Here is a 17694-nt window from a genome sequence, read left to right as displayed (position 1 = left end):
TGTGGGCCAGGAGTCTAGACATAGCTAAGCTGTCTCCTCTGCAAGGCCAAAATCAGCGTGTTGGCCAGGGTTACGTTCTCTTCTGGAGACGCAACTGGTGGCAGATTCACATCCCAACATACTCGGATCATTGGAAGCATTTGTTTTCTTGCAGTTGTAAGATTGAGGGTTCTGATTTTTGCTGGCTGTTGGCCAGAGGTACTCCCAGTTCTAAGAAGCTACCTGGTCTCCTATATAGTCTCTTTTACAACATTGAAACTTGCTTCTTCAAAGCTGACAAATGAGAAAGTTAGTTGACTAGCAAGACAGAAACTTGTAATTACAAGAGTAACATTCCATCACCTTTGCCATATTCTGTTGTTTAGAATCAAATCATCTATCCTGCCAAAACTAAAAAGGAAGGGATTGACTATATAATGGTATGAATACTAGGAGGTGGGCATCATGGGGACCACATTACAGTTTATATGATACAGTAACATGAAATAATTATAAATTATGACAATATTCAGTTTAAGGAATGCAAAGTTAGTTTCATGCTTAAAAATAATCCAACATAATTGGTTTCGTGAGAAAAATAATATAAACATCTCAATATATGGCAAAAAATCTGATAAAATTTGACACCCACTTAGGATTTTTTAAAACGCCTTTAAGAAAGCTAGTGAAAGAAGAAAACTATTTTAATCTTTAAAAAGTATACAGAACAAATAAATCAAGCTACAAAAATTATTACAATTAACAGTAAAATATTTAGAATTTCTTTTCTGAGATCCAAAACAAAAAAAGAATACCTGCTATCACCATTTCACTGGTGATCTCATTCTGTATTAAAAATTATCACAAAACTTAGCCACTTAAAACAGCAAACATTTATCATCTCACTGTTTCTGTGCATCAGGAACCTGTGAACATCTTAGTTGGGTGGTTCAGGTTCAATACCTCTCATGAGGTTGCAGTCGAGCTGTGGATGAGGTCTGTTGTCATCTGAAGCTTCAACTGAGACTGGAGTATTCACTCTCGAATTTACTTGGATGGTTGTTGGCAGGTCTCAATTCCTTGTTGTCTGGTCCTGAGTCATTTTAGGAGATGGCAAGTGGTCCCCTTCAGAGCATGATATTCCAGATAAAAAAAAGAGGGCCCAAGATGAAAGCTGTACTCTTCTGTAAATCTCCAAGTAGATGTCATAACTTACACTGTATTCTATTGGTCGCACAGCCAAACCCTGATACCATGTGGGAAGGGAGTATGCAAGGGTACAGGAGAAAGGGAGGCATGCAGAACCATTTTGGAGCCTGCTTATTACAAACACTGTTCTGGAGACCTAGCCAGTTCAATAAGGAATGAAAAAAAAAAACAGTTATAAAGATTAATTTATGGTAATAAAGTCAAACCCGTGGTTGCTGCCAGCAAAACAGGCTGTGTTCAAAAACCACAAGGGAACATTTTAGAGGTGATGGAAATGTTCCAGAAGTTGATTTAAGTGTTGATTATCCAGGTGCATACATTTGTCAAAACTCATCAAAGTATACAATTAAAGTCTATATATTTTGCTGTTTGCAAATAATACTTTAATAAAATTCTTACAATGGTATAAGAATTTGTTTTGCAAATTGTTACATTTACTTTATAAATTACATTGATTTTACATCATTTTTTCAGTTTCTAAAAAATTTATATATTATCTGTTTTATGGAAACTGACAAGACTTGGTATTATAAAACCACCTTGACATCATATTTTCTCAGGCAGAGATTTCTAAACCAATTTAATTTCATCAATATTTCTTTATTCCAGTTCTGCAAAATGCCTATCCATGCTTGACATAATTTTTATGATTTGCTATAAATCCATTACATTTAAATTTTTAAATTTATTGGTGTTAGTTTAATGTTCTCAAGAATTTGAAAGATCTATACACTGCATATAGTCACGTTACCTTTTTCTTGCTCAAAATGTTTTGCACTTGTGAAAACTTTACTTGTTGTCAGTATTGGAAGACACTTGTATATTCTGTTATTTTTTATTTTACTGATTAATGCTATTGCTTTCTATTTCTATATCACTAATTTCTGTCCTTAACATTTCTTCCTTTTATTTTAGAGGGGCTTATGTTCATGCTTTGCTAGCCTCAAGTTAAACATTCTTTTCTTTACTTTAAATAACATATTGCATGTAATTAATATATTTAATGATATATATTTTTCTAAGAAATATTTTATGTCATCCCACAACATTAATAAATTGTATTTCAGTCATAAGTCAGTTCTAAATCCTTAATGGTTTCCTTTTTTTAACACTTGAGTTAATTAGGTGTGAGATTCAAACATACATATATATATATGAGACTATATATTTGTTGTGGTTACATTTTTATGGTCAGAGAACAATTTACAAAAATTGTCTCTTTGGAAATCAAGAGAACTTCTGTGGCATAATATATGCAATTCATATGAATCTTTAATGCATGATTTAATAGAATGTATTTTCTCTATTCTTGTTTCTACATTTTGCTATTAGGAATAGTGTGTCTATGAATATATGGATATATATGAAAATATGTATGTGAAGGTTCTGGTATAAATAACTAGGAATGTGACTGCTAGATCATGAGGCTTCCGCGTGCCCCATTTGACTAGGCAATTTTAAACTGTTTAAAAAGAAATTTTTACTTCCTGTTTGTCCACATTCTATTTTTTTTAATCTTTTTTACATACTTAACAAATGTAAAATTTTATTTAATTGTAATTTCATTTTGTTTTTTTTTTGGGGGGGGGTTGTTCTTTGAGATGGAGTCTCACTCTGTCGCCCAGGCTGGAGTGCAGTGGCGTGATCTCGGCTCACTGCAACATACCCCTCCAGCTTCAAATGATTCTCCCAACTCAGCCTCTGGAGTAGCTGGAACTACAGGCACATGCCACCATGCCTGGCTAATTTTTGTATTTTTTTGGTGGAGACAGGGTTTCGCCATGTTGGCCAGGCTGGTTTCAAACTCCTGACCTCAAGTGATTTGCCTGCCTCGGTTTCCCAAAGTGCTGGGATTACAGGTGTGAGCCACTGTGCTCAGCCTAATTGTAATTTCATTTTCCATTCTCCAAGACTATTAATAATGTTATATATCTCACATTTTGTCCAATTTGGTCTTCTCTAGTGTGAAATGCCTCTTCATGTCTTTTGTCCAAAGTTCTACGGAGTTAGTTTTTATTTCCTTATTAGTTTGTAGTACATTTTTATATGTTCTAGATATTTATCTTTTTTTAAACTTTTTCCTCCGATTTAATTTCAGATACTCTTTGCTAGCCTTATAAAGAAAGAAGACTTTGATCAAGTCTTATTATACTTTCCCCATGCATATTTTTTGCACTTTACATATATATATATATATATATATGTAATTTTTTTTAATTGCATTTTAGGTTTTAGGGTACACGTGAAGAACATGCAAGATTGTTGCATAGGTACACACATGGCAGTGTGATTTGCTGCCTTCTATTTTTTAAGTTCTGGGATACATGTGCAGAATGTGTAGGTTTGTTACATAGGTACACACATGCCATGGTGGTTTGCTGCACCAATCAACCTGTAATGTATGTTAGGTATTTCACCTAATGCTATCCCACGCCTAGCTCCTGAACTACTGACAGGCCCCAGTGTGTGATGTTTCCCTCCCTGTGTCCATGTGTTCTCATTTTTCAACTCCCACTTATGAGTGAGAACATGCAGTGTTTGGTTTTCTGTTCCTTTGTTAGTTTGCTGAGAATGATGGTTCCCAGCTTCATCCATGTCCCTGCAAAGGACATGAACTCATCCTTTTAAATGGCTGCATAGTATTCCATGGTATATATGTGTCACATTTTCTTTATCCAGTCTATCATTGATGAGCAATTTGCTATCCCTATCAAGATACCACTGACTTTCTTCACAAAATTAGAAAAAAAAAATATAAATTTCATATGGAACCAAGAAAGAGCCCGTATAGCCAAGACAATCCTAAGCAAAAAGAACAAAGCTGGAGGTATCAGGCTACCTCACTTCAAACTATACTACAAGGCTACAGTAACCAAAACAGCATGATAGTGATACCAAAACAGACATATAAAGTAATGGAACAAAACAGAGGCCTCAGAAATAATGCCACACATCTACAAGCTCTGATCTTTGACTAATCTCTTATTATTACTTAAGTTGTAAATATCTAGTTCCAGTTTATATAATGTCTTTTTGCTTTCTTTTCAATGGAAAATGTTTTTAATGTTGACAGTCTTATTTTAAAAGTTTTCCTTTATATTTTATGGCTTGTGTTTATTTTAAAAATCCATCTCTTTATTGAGATAATAAGCATTCTTTTATGTTGCCTTGCTTTGTAAACTTTATTTTGATATAATTTTACATTTATAGAAAAGTCACAAAAATACTAAAAAGATATACTTTATCCCTTTACTTATTCCCCAATATTCACCACTTAATATTTACATTTACTTTATATTCTAGGTTTTTCTTTGTGTGTGTATGTATTTGTGTGTGTGTGTGTGTGTTTGTGTGTGTGTGTGTGTGTGTGTGTTATTGCTTCCTGAACCGTTTGGGAGTTGATTACAGACATGTTATACCGTTTTTCCTAAATGCTTTAATGTGAGTTTCCAAAAACCAAATTCATCCTATTATATAAACAAAATTATCAAAAAAGAATTAACATTGTTTCAGTACAATTGTCAAAACTAGAGATTTCATCAGTTGACCCAAGGATGTCCTTTATTATGAAAGAGAAATCCTGGGCCATGTGTTGGATTCAGCTGTCACATTCCTTTAGTTACTTTAATTTGGGCTAATTCCTCAGTATTTTTTTTCCTTCTAAATTTAACTGTTTTGACTTACCCACTTAAGTTTTTAATTTACCTGAAAATGACTTTCGTTCAAAGTGTAAGAAAAGCATACTATTTTCTTCCATATATATGTAATCACTTGTTCCATCACTATTTACTGAAGAGTGTATCCTTTTCCTAATGGCCTGCAATGCTTGCTCTTTCATAAATCAAGTTCTATAGACATGAGGATTACATTTAAATATCTGCATTCTCCTATTTTTATCCCTGAACAAATTCCTTTCCCTGAACAAATTTCATGCAATCTTATAACTTAATGTTTATAATAAGACTTACTATGTGGGAGAGCAATTTATCTATCTTGTTCAAGAAGAAGCAATGTTAGTCAGGCTTTTGCTTTTTCTGTATGACATTTTTAAAATTATCAAGTCAAATTTCATAAAAAGCCTTGGAATTTCAATTAGCACTTTGCTGAATCTAATTATAAATTTTCAGAGATGGCATCTTTAAAATATTGAATCTTTCTATTCATTTACTTAGGGATTCTTACATGTCTTTTAAAAAATGTTATAATTTTCCATATTAAGGTCAAGACATTTTTGTTAGTTTGATTTGTAAATACTTCCACTTTGGTTGCGATTATATGTTTTATCATTTAATTGTGTTTTCTGATTATTTTTTAAAAATAGAAATGCAATTGACTTTTGGTTATTAATTATGTGCCTTACAAATTTTCTTAACTCTGTCATGCATTTAATCATTCCTTTATGCATTCATTTGAGTTTTCTCCATTGCCAATTGTATTGTTGGCCAACAATTCTTTTCTTTTCTTTACAATCAATATATATGTGATTCTTTTTCTTATCTTTCTTTTATGGCTATTACGTCTACTACAATGTTAAAATATGTCAGTAATGGCTGACAACATTTGTTCTTTATCATAAAGTAAATGGTTTCAAAATTTCATCAAGTATGACATTTTCTCTATTTTAGGAGATACGCTTTATAAGATTAAAAATTTCTGGTAATTTCCTAAGAGTTTTTAGCATGAACGAATATTGAGTTTTATCAAACATTTTTTTCTGGATATATTCAGATTATTCTTTTGTCAGTAAATATGACAATTTACATTAATTGCTTTTTTATATTAAATCAATTTTACATCCAAGAGCTACCACAGTAACATACCAGGAAAGCTGAGAGAACCCCACAGGCCTTTTGAAGGAACTGGATAGCCACTGCAGGCTTCCTGAGATTCTGAAAAACTGCGAGTCTGTCTAACCTTTCTTAGCGTGGAGACCAGTGATCTGGGGAAAGTCCTCAGTCCTGGTCACTGGCTGCCAGGAATTAGACTCCATGCTGTTGGTGGGGGTACAGCGGGAGTGAGACTGGCCTTTAAGACTGTGGGCTACATGGGAATAGGGTGAGGCTTGTGACTACTGGCTTTCCCCTACTTCCCTGGTGACCTATATGACTCAGCAGAGGGAGGTATAATCCTCCTAGGAACATAACTCCGATGGCCTAGGAACCACATCCCATTCCCCATAGCAGCCACAGCAAGCTCTGCTCAAGGAGAGTCTGAGCTCAGCCATGCCTATCCCTGCCCCAACCTGGTGATCTTTCTCTACCAACCCTCGTTGCTGAAGACAAAGGACATAATCTTTTGGGAACTCTATGACCCCTCTCAATCACTGAGAAACCAGAATACTTCAGCAGGTGACCCTATGGCAAGTTTACATCCTCCCTATAGTACCATAGCTAACGCATTCTTGAAAATGCCACCTCCCAACTAGAGGCCAATCAATACAAAACTGGCAAACTAAGCAATAATACAAGCAAGGCCCTTCACAGAGCCCACTTTACTCCCCTGCTACCTCCATCTGCACAGGTGCTGTTATCCATGGCTGACAGACCTGAAGACGGATTATATCACAGGATTCTTTGTAGACACTCACCAGTACCAGCCCAGATCCTGGTAGCTCTGTGGGTGGCTAGACCCAGAAGAGCAAAAATGATCACTACAGTTGGCTCTCAGGGGAAGTGAGAGAACACCACACTAAGGGTGCACTCCATGGGACAAAAGAATCTGAACAGCAGCCCTTCATTCCCAAATCTTCCTTCTGACGTAGTCTCCTTAAGTGAGAAGAAACCAGAAAAACAGTTCTGTTAATATTACAAAACAAGGTTCTTTAACATCCCCCAAAGATCACACCAGCATACCAGCAATAGATCCAAACGAAGATGAAATCTCTGAATTGAAAGTAAAAGAATTCACAAGGTTGATTATTAAGCTAATCAAAGAGGCACCAGAGAAAGGTGATGTCCAACTTTAAGAAACCAAAAACATGATACAGGGTATGAAATAAAAAAATCTTCGATGAAATAGATAGCGTAAATAAAAACCAATCTCAACTCCTGGAAATCAAGGACACACTTAGAGCAATGCAAAATGTACTAGAAAGTCTAAAAAATAGAGTCAAACAAGGTGAATAAGGCTTTTGAATTAACCCAATCCATGAAAAACAGAAAAAATAATTAAAAAAAATTGAACAAAGCGTCTAAGTTTGGGACTATGTTAAGCATCCAAACCTAAGAATAATTTGGGTTCCTGAGGAAAAAGAAAAATCTAAAAGTTTGGAAAACACATTTAAGGGGATAATCAAAAAAACTTCCCCAGCCTTCCTAGAGATCTAAACATCCAAATATAAGAAACTCAAAGAACACCTAGGAAATTCATCTCAAAAAGATTATTGCCTAGGCGTATAATTGTCAGGGTATCTAAAGTCAAGAAGAAAGAAAGAATCTTAAGATCTGTGAGGCAAAAGCATCAGGTAACCTATAAAAATAATTCTATCAGAATAACAGCAGATTTCTCAGTGGAACCCCTAGAAGCTAGAATCGGGGTTCTATTTTTAGCCTTCTTAAAACAATTGTCAGCCAAGAATTTGTATCCAGTGAAACTCAGCTTCATAAGTGAAGGAAAGATACAGTCTGTTCCAGACAAACAAATGCTGAGAGAATTCTCCACTACCAACCCAGCACTATAATAAATGCTAAAAGAAGCCCTAAATTTTGAAACAAATCCTCAAAATAAACCAAAATAGAACCTCCTTGAAGCACAGCTCTTACAGGACCTATATAACAATAGCACAATGGAAAAAAAGAAAAAACTAACAAGGTATTCAACAAGGTATTTAAGAAATAAATAATACAATGAATGAAATTAGTACCTCACATCTCAATATTAACATTGAATGGAAACAGCCTAAATACTCCACTTAAAAGGTACAGAATAGCAGAATGGATAAGAATTGACCAACAAGTTTCTGCTGTCTTCAAAAGAATCACGTAACATATAGGGACTCACATAAATTTAAGGTAAAGGGTGGGAAAAGATACTCGAATCAAAGAGACACCTAAAGCGAGCAAGAGTAGCTATGCTTAGGCAAAACAAATTTTAAAGCAACAGCAGTTAAAAAAGACAAAGACATTATATAATGATAAAAGAAAAGGACTAGTCCAACAGGAAAATATTACAATCATATATATATACATATATACTCACACATATATATGTATATACATATATGAAATAAAAATATACATATGTGTGTATATATAGGATTGCATATACATAGGATGTGTATATATATAGCATTGTATATATACATATATGTATGCACTTAACACAGGAGCTCTCAAATTTACAAAACAATTACTACTAGACCTAAATAATGAAAAAGATAGCAACACAATAATAGTGGGGGCTTTAATACTCCACTGACAGGAAGAGACAGGTTATCAAGACAGAAAGTTAACAAAGAAATTATGGACTTAAACTGTACCCCACAACAAATGGACTTAACAGATATTTAAAGAACACTGTACCCAACAACTGCAGAATATACATTTTCTTAATCAGCACATGGAATATTCTCCAAGGTAGACCATGTGATAGGTCACAAAACAAGTCTCAGTAAATTTAAGAAAATCAAAATTATATCAAGTACTCTCTCAGACCACAGTGGAATAAAATTGGAAATCAACTCCAAAAGGAACCCTCAAAACCAAGCAAATGCAAGGAAATTAAATAACCTGCTCCTGAATGATCAGTGGATCAACAAATCAAGATGGAAATTTAAAAATTCTTTGAACCAAATGATAATAATGACACAACCTATTAAAACCTCTGGGATACAGTAAAAGCTATGCTAAGAGAAAAGTTCATAGCATTAAAAGCCTACATCAAAAAGTCTAAAAGAGTGCAAATAGACAATATAAGGTCACACATCACGGAACTGGAGAAACAAAAACAATCCGAATTTAAACCCAGCAAAAAAATGAAATATTGAAGATCAAAGCAGATATAAATGAAATTGAGACAAATAAATTTGATTTTAAATTTTAAAATTTTAATTTTAAAACACAAAAGATAAATGAAACAAAAAAAAACTGGTTCTTTGAAAAGATAAATAAAATGTATAGACATTTAGCAAGATGAACCAAGAAAAGAAAATAGAAGATCTAAATAAGCTCCATTAGAAGTAAAACGGGAGATACTACTACTAATACCACAGAGATACAAAAGATTATTCAAGGCTACTATGAACAGCTTTATGTGCATAAACTAGAAATTCTAGAGCAGATGGATAAATTTCTGGAAATATGCAACCCTCTTAGATTAAACCAGGAATATGTAAAATTCTGAACAGGCCCATAACAAGCAGTATAATTGAAATGGTAACAAAAAAAAAAATTGAAAAAAAAAAAAAAAAAAAAAAAAAAAAGTCCAGGACCAGACAGATTCACAGTTGCATTCTATCAGACATTCAAAGAAGAATTGGCACTAATTCCATGACACTATCCCAAAAGACAGAGAAAGAGGGAATCCTCTCTAAATCATTCTACAAAACCAGTATTACCCTAATAAAAGACATAAAAAAAAAAAAGAAAACTACTCCTGAAGAACATAGATGCAAAAATTCTCAGCAAAATGCTAGGTAACTGAATTCAACATCATATAAAAAAGATAATTCACCATAATCCAGTAGGTTTCATACCAGAAATGCGAGGATGGTTTGATGCCCAAAAGTTAATAAATGTGATACATCATATAAATGGAATTAAAAACAAAAATCACATAATAGTATCAATAGATGGAGAAAAAGCACGTGACAAAATCCAGCATCCCTTTATGATTAAAACCCTCAGCAAATTGGCATGGAAAATGTTGGGGTTCGGGGGAGCCCGTAGCTCCCCTAAGAGGACATTTCTCCAAGGTTCTTGGTCTCCTGCTCTCTCAAGAATGAGAGAGGAGACCAGGATTTCCTCCTGATACCTGCTCACAAAGTAAATACCGGACCCCAAACAGTGTTACAGAAAAGTGATTTATTTAGATAGAGAAATTAAAAAAAAAAAAATGGAGAAGAAGAGAGAGAACTTCCACATGAGAGAGAGAGAGTGCGTGGAAGGGAATGTAAACATGGAGTCCAAAGAGGTGTGGAAGAAGGGGACTTTTAACCTGGGAGGAACCCCCACCTTCTTCTAGACCTCTGGCCAATGACAGGAGTTCCTTAGAACTTCAGCTGGAGTGATTGACTTTTTGATTCTTCCCGTTACTGCAAAACTTAAAACAGTAACCATTAAATCTCCCTGATGGAGAGAGATGGGAGGGGGTCATGGCGCTGGGAAGTTCTTGCCCTTAAAACTATGCCCCTTCGTGGACGTGGAAAGAGAACACATTCCCTCATTCCTTGCTCTAAAGAGGAAAGTTCAAATTCTGTTGGAACATGGGTGTTAATCACTCTTTAACTACTTCCTGCTGAAATGGGGCATAGAAGGGGCCACCACTAAATACCTTATTCATGTATCCAAACACTACTTGTTCCCCAAAAACTTTTAAAATAAAAAATATTACATAAAATGGTATATAATTTAATTCTTAATAGTGGCTATGTTTAACCGTTAGCTGATATACATACCACATACAAAATAAAACTTCATCTTCCTGTGTTAAACCCAAATTAATCATGATGTAGTACATTTTTTTTACATCTATTGATGGATTTCATTCCTCCGTAATTTAAGATTCCTTACATCGGTGTTGTTGGTTACTTTAACCTATAAATGTAACAGATAGGGTACAATATAATATACTATAACAAACATGTTGAGAAAATATAGTGGTTTAGAAGACATAAAATAGAGATTTGTTTTTCTCCAACTTACCAGTACAGATAAAGTTATTCTGAGTTGATAGCTTTGCTCTACCATATAAAAACACAGCTTCCTTTTTTGGGCCCAAACTGTCTCTTCCAGTTCTTGCTAACCTAGTCATATTTCAGCCTGTAAGAAAGGAGAAAAGTGAATCTATGATCCTTTTTTAGGTTGCTACTGGGAGGTGACACAGAAAATCCCTGTTCATGTTTCATTAACCAGAAATTAGTCACATAGCTACGGCTAGCTGCAAAGGAGGACCAAGAAACATAGTGCAATCTAGGCAGACATGTACCCAGCTAAAGCTTGGGAGTTCTGCTGTCATAAGAAAAGATACTCATGGATAACTAGATGTTTTTGACACAATTTCCTTTCTTTCATCCTTCTCATTTGGCTTTGGTATTGAAGTTATACTAGTCTCATAAAATGAGGTAGAAACGGCACCTTAGTTTTTATTATCTAGAAGAGGTTGCTTAATATGGTATTTAAATATTTTATTAAGCTGTCCTACAAAGCCAACTAAGCATGTTGTGTTCTTTGTAGAAAGATTTTAAAATATTAATTCTATTTCTCTTATAAACCATTGACGATGTCTATTTCATCTTATGTCAGTTTTGGTAAAGTGTATCATTCTAATCATGTAATTTTCAAGTGTATTGGTATAAGGTTTTCAAAAACTTTCTTTCTTTAATAATCTCTAAAATATCTACAGCTTTCCCCTTTTTATTTATGATACTTTTTGTGCCTCTTGTCTGTCATAATTAATCATACAAAAAACTTGAAAATTCCATTGATATTTTCTGTTTCTCTCTCTCTCTCTCTCTCTCTCGCTCTCTCTCGCTCTCTCTCTCTCGCTCTTTGCTGCTTTTCTGGGCAAACACCTGCAGAAGACGGGACAGGCAAACGCTGTAGAATCAGGCATGTGCCAGCAGGGTAGAGTGGGCGAGCACTCCCCCAGGGACTTTTACTCCTTGCTGGCCAGGAACAGGGACCATGGAGACAGCGGCCTAGGCTGGCGGGTGGACCTTGAAGTGCGCAGAAAGCCACAGCAGCTGCAGGCGCTGCGGGCGGAGTGAAGGGCAATAGGGGTATGGTCTTTCCAGGCCAGGTGTGGAGGCTCTAAATGCTGTAATCTCCCCAAACACTCCTGCCATCTGCACTGAGCTGAGCGGCAGCACTTAAGAAAGCAAAGCGGCGGAGGCGGGCCCGCGTGAAACTGTGGAGCTGGGCTGTTAAAAACTGCAGTCAGGAACAGAACAAGGGAACTTCCTCTGGGGCATTCGCCTGCCAGCCATGGGTCCTTGTGTGGGCAGCACCTGGGGGAGTGGCCCAGGGTGTGCACATGGTCCTGGCATCATGGCAGAATGAAATGCCACAAGGGGCGGGGCAGGCCATCCCCTCCGGCACAGAGCAGGGCTGCACAGAGGCCTGGCTTTTAAACTGACAGTGGCAAGTGACTTTTTTTCTCTCCAGGCTGAGAGAAGGGAAATGGTTGCTGTCCATCAGCCCTACCTAGCTTTTGGCAAGCCACACTGCCTCAAGGTGCAGCATTCTCATTCAAAATATGGCTTAAGAAAGCTTTATGCCCTCCGTTAACACCAGTGGCCAGCTAGCACAGTTGGCTAAGGTGTAGGGTCTGCTAATAGCAAGGTTGCTGGTTCAAGTCCCTGGTGGAGCCAGCTATGAGGTGGAGAAGCTGTGGAAAACTTAGAAGCTGAAGGCTATGAGACTTTGCTTTGTGTTTAACTTGTCTTGCCTAGGATTGGCTCTCTCTCTAAGGCAGAACTTTTCCATCTAAAAGGTCATAGTTTAACCAGTTCCAGGGCCCAAATAGTCAATGGCAGGTCTGACAACCTGAAGGGCATTTTCCTACAATGGAAAATGGGTTAGGGGAAAGGAGGCCCAGGTCCTGAGGGTATTGTTACCGCCTCAGCCATGCCCGGCCTGCCTTCTTTGAATTGTTGTTTTAAATTTTGATGAAGTACAATTTATCTGTTTTTCCTTCTGTTATCTGCATTTTCATGTCATATCTAAAAAAAAAAAACATTGTCAAGTCCAAGATCAAGAAGATTTGCATCTACATATTTTTATAAAGATTTTAGTTTTACCTCATATATTTGGGTCAACCCATTTTAGTTAACTTTTGTGAATGATTTGAGATTGATGTCCAGCTTCATTCTTTTTCATGTGGATAACCTACTGTCCCAACACCATTGGTTGAAAAGCCTATTCTTGACCCATTGAGTCATCTTGGAAACCTTGTTAAAAAGCAATAGCCATTAAATGTAAGGATTTATTTCTGAACTCTCAATTTTATGCATTGATCTATATAACTATCTTTATGCCAGTACCGTATTGTCTTTAATACTATAACTTTGTAGTAAGCTTTGAAATGAGGAAGTGGGAAATGAGAAAATGAGGGTGAGGAAATAAGGAGTCCTCCAACTTTGTTCATATTTTTCAAAATCATTTTGACGATTCTTGGTCCACTGAACTACCATATTAATTTTAGGCTCAGCTTCTCAATTTCTGCAAAAGGCAGCTAAGATTTTTTATAGAAATTCCATGGCCATATGTACATCACTACTTAATAATTTTTATTCCTTCTTTTATCTCCTTGAAAAAATTTTAAAATTTGATTTAAATTTAAGTTTCAGGTTACATGTGCAGGACATGCACATTTGTTACAAAGGTAAGCATATACCATGGTGGTTTGCTGTACCTATCAACCTATCCCCTAGGTATTAATCCCTGCTCCTTGAAGATTTTTAATAGGCTTATTTAATTTTACTTTTTTGAAAATTGTTGCTTTGTTCTTTTTTTTTTTTTTTCCATGTAACAGGCTTCCATCTGTTAGGATCACGTTTTGACATTTTCATTAGTAGTCTGGCTTGATTTCCGTAATCTCTGACCTATCACTTTTGAGTTCTTTCTCAAACTTCCACTCAAACTATTATTATGTTTTTATATTTCTCTCATTCATCTCACAGTATGCTGCATATTTCACGTGCGTGGTGATTGAAATTTTACTGATACCTCACCTTCTTATTATGTACACTTTGATCTCTCTTTTACGAAAAAAAATTCTCTACTTATATACTTTATTATTTGATGACATTTGTATCTTTTTTCTGGACTCAAGGCTTAGTTTATCCATCAATTAATTAACACTTCATTGTTGTTTTGAGTTAAATTAGTATTTTTTATAATACAGAGAAAAGTTTTTTTTCATTTATTAGTTGTCTGTGTTTCCTATTCTGTGAATTGCCAGTTGACAGCATGAACTCAAGGACTCTCTCTCTAGGTTGACTCGTGGCTTCATTATTTATTTATTTTCAAACTTGGCAAGTTACTCTGTGCTTCTTCAATTCTAAAATTGAGTAATGAGGGTAGTATTTGTGGCAACATCATAGAAACGGTATAAAAACTAAATGAGTTTAATATTGATATAGCACTTGAAAGTGGCTGTCTTACATAACTATTATAGGAGCACTAATATTAATAAAATGTATCTGTTCAATTACTAATTTTTATTTGCATATAGGAAATGTTGATAATATACAAGTATTAGTTTTTATTTTTAATATAAATTATTTTATTTAGCACATTGATTTTTGTTTTATTGTCTTTGCTTCTGCTGTTATTCACTAAAAACAGATTATTTCATTTTATTTAGATATATCTGTCACTTCTATTGTTAATGCTAAGATTGATGCTTTGTTTTAAAAGGTATCCTTAACTCTAACATTTAAAAAATATTCTCCAATATTTTTAGTAATTTTTAATTTTTCTTATGTATTTTGTGTGTTTGAAGTATGTTACCTTTTTTTTCTGTGTAACAATTCCATTTTTCTAACACTTAAGCCAGTCATTCTTACGTACTTTGTAGGTTCCATGGAATGACTTCTCATATATTATAGTTAAAGTTTTATTTTAACCTATATTCTCTGCAATATTAAGGAGGTAAATTTCTGTTCCTAGATTACTAAATGCTATTTTTTAAAGAAAATTTTTAATTTTTCTTGGTATATAGTAGGTGTATATGTTTATGAGGTATATAATATATTTTGATAAAGTCATGCAATGTAATATAATCACATATAGAGAATGGGGTATCCCCTCAAGTATTTATCTTTGAGTTACAAACAATCCAACTGCATTATTTTAGTTAATTTTGAATGTATAATTAAGTTATTTTTGAGAATAGTCACCCTGTTGTATTATCAAATAGTATGTCTTATTCATTTTTTCTATTTTTCTTGAACCCATTAAACTTCTCCCCAACTCCCTCACTACCCTTCTCTGCCTCTGGTTACCATCCTTCTACTCTCAATGTTTATGAGTTCAATTTCATTTATTTTTAAATCCCACAAATAAGGGAGAACATGTGACGTTTGTCTTCTATGCCTGGCTTTTTCACTTAACTTAATGATCTCCAGTTCCATACGTGTTGTTACAAATGACGTGATCTCATTCTCTTTTATGGCTGAATAGTACTCTATCGTGTATATTACCACATTTTCTTTATTCATTTATCTGCTGATTGACACTTAGGTTGCTTCTAAATCTTGGATATTGTGAACAGTTTTTTAATAAAGATGAAAGTGCAAGTATCACTTTAACACACTAATTTCCTTTCTTTTTAGTATATACCAAGGAATGAAATTGCTGGATCATATGGTAGTTCTAGTTTTAGTTTTTTGAGGAACCCCCAAACTGTTCTCCATTGTGGTTGTACTAATTTACATACCCCAAAACAGTGTATGAAGGTTAACTTTTCTCTACATCCTTACCAGTATTTGTTATTGGGTGGCTTTTGAATATAAGCCATTTTAACCTGCGTGTGAGTATATCTCATTGTAATTTTGATTTGCATTTCTCTAATGATCAATAATGTTTAGCAACTTTTCATATGCCTATTGGGCATTTGTATGTCTTCTTTTGAAAAATGTCTTTTCAAATCTTTCGCCCATTTTTTGATCAGTTTATTATATTTTTCCTATAGATTTGTTTGAGTTGCTTGTATATTCTGGTTATTAGTCCTGTGTCAGATGAGTAGTTTGCAAATATTATCTCCTATTTTTGGGGTTGTGTCTTCAATTTCTTGATTATATCTTTGGCTATGCAGAAGCTTTGTAACTTGGTGTGATTGCATTCATCCATTTTTGCTTTGGTTGCCTGTGCTCATGGGGGATTGCTCAAAAATTGTTTGCCCAGTCAAATGTCCTGGTGATTTTCTCCAATATTTTCTTGTAATAGTTTCACATTAGAGATCTTAAATTGAAGCTTTCAATGCATTAGTATTTTATTTTATTTTATTTTATTTTTTTATTTTTTTTTTAGGGGCCATGCTAATCTTCTCTGTATCGTTCCAATTTTAGTATATGTGCTGCCGAAGCGAGCACTAGTATTTTATTTTTGTGTATGGTGAGATATACGGGTCTAGGTTCATTTCTCTGCATAAGGATACCCAGTTTGCCCAGCACCCTTTATTGAATACGCTGTCTTTTCCCTAGTGTAGGCTCCTGGCAACTTTGTGAAAAATGAGTTCACTGTAGGTATGTGGGAATTGGATTTCTATTTTATTGGTCTTTGTGTCTGTTTTTATGCCAGTTACTATGCTGTTTTGGTTACTGAAACTCTGAAGTATAATATGAAGTCAAGTGATACGATTTCTCTAGTTTTGTTACTTTTGCTTAGGATAGCTTTGAATATTCTGCTTTATTTTGTTCCATATATGGTTTAGGATTGTTTGTTCTATTTCTGTGAAAAATGTCATTGGTATTTTGATAGGGATTGCATTGAATCTGTAAATTGCTTTGGGTTGTATGGACATTTTAACAATATTAAGTGTTTCAATCCCTGAACGTGTAATATCTTTTCATTTTTTTATGTCTTCAGTTTTTTTCATTGCTGTTTTATAGTTTTCATTAAAGAGATCTTTCACTTCTTTGGTTAATTTCTAGGTGTGTAATTGTATTTGTAACTATTTTAAGTAACATTATGTATTTTATTTCTTTTTCAGATTGTTCAGTTACCTTAGGGCAATGTTACCTTTTTGTTGTTGTTAAATTTGTATCCTCCAACTTTCCTGATTTTGTTTATCATTTCTAATAGTTTTTATGGCGTCTTTAGGTTTTCCTAAATATAATTATCATATGTAAACAATAATAATTTGACTTCTTTTATTCCAATATTAATGCCATTTATTTCTTTCTCTGGTTTGATTGCTTTATGTAGGACTTTTAGTATTATGTGAGATAACAGTGGTGACAGTGGACAACTTTTTTGTGTTCCAGAGCTTAGGGAAAAAACTGTAATATTTTTTGCCACTAGTGTGATACTGGTAGACAAGCTGTGAGTCAGTCATAAATGCCTTTTTACATGTTGAAGTGTTTCTTCTATACTGCTTTTTTATTGTTTTTATTATGAAGGAATATTTATTTTATCAACTGCTTTTTGAACATCAGTTGAGATTATTGTATGAATTTTATCCTATATTCTGTTGACATGATATATTACATTGATTGACTTGCATTATGTGGAATCATCCTTGCATGACAAGGATAAGCTCCAATAGGTCATGATGATCTTTCTAATGTTTTGTTGAATTCAGTTAGCTAGTATGTTGTTGAGAATTTTTGCATCAATATTCATC

The 17694-nt window shown here is 34.4% G+C and overlaps 1 pseudogene; it reads right to left on the bottom strand.

Annotated features, from left to right (window-relative positions):
• Window positions 1–16377: 16377 nt before the first annotated feature.
• On the bottom strand, window positions 16378–16441 carry LOC116536872 (annotated as a pseudogene).
• Between the last annotated feature and the right edge of the window lie 1253 nt (window positions 16442–17694).

The sequence above is a fragment of the Sapajus apella genome, unplaced genomic scaffold, assembly GCF_009761245.1.
Source record: "Sapajus apella isolate SASKATOON/1434 unplaced genomic scaffold, GSC_monkey_1.0 scaffold104, whole genome shotgun sequence".
NCBI lineage: Eukaryota > Metazoa > Chordata > Mammalia > Primates > Cebidae > Sapajus > Sapajus apella.
Note: the sequence above shows the minus strand (reverse complement) of the source record. Positions and strands in the feature narration are given on the sequence as shown.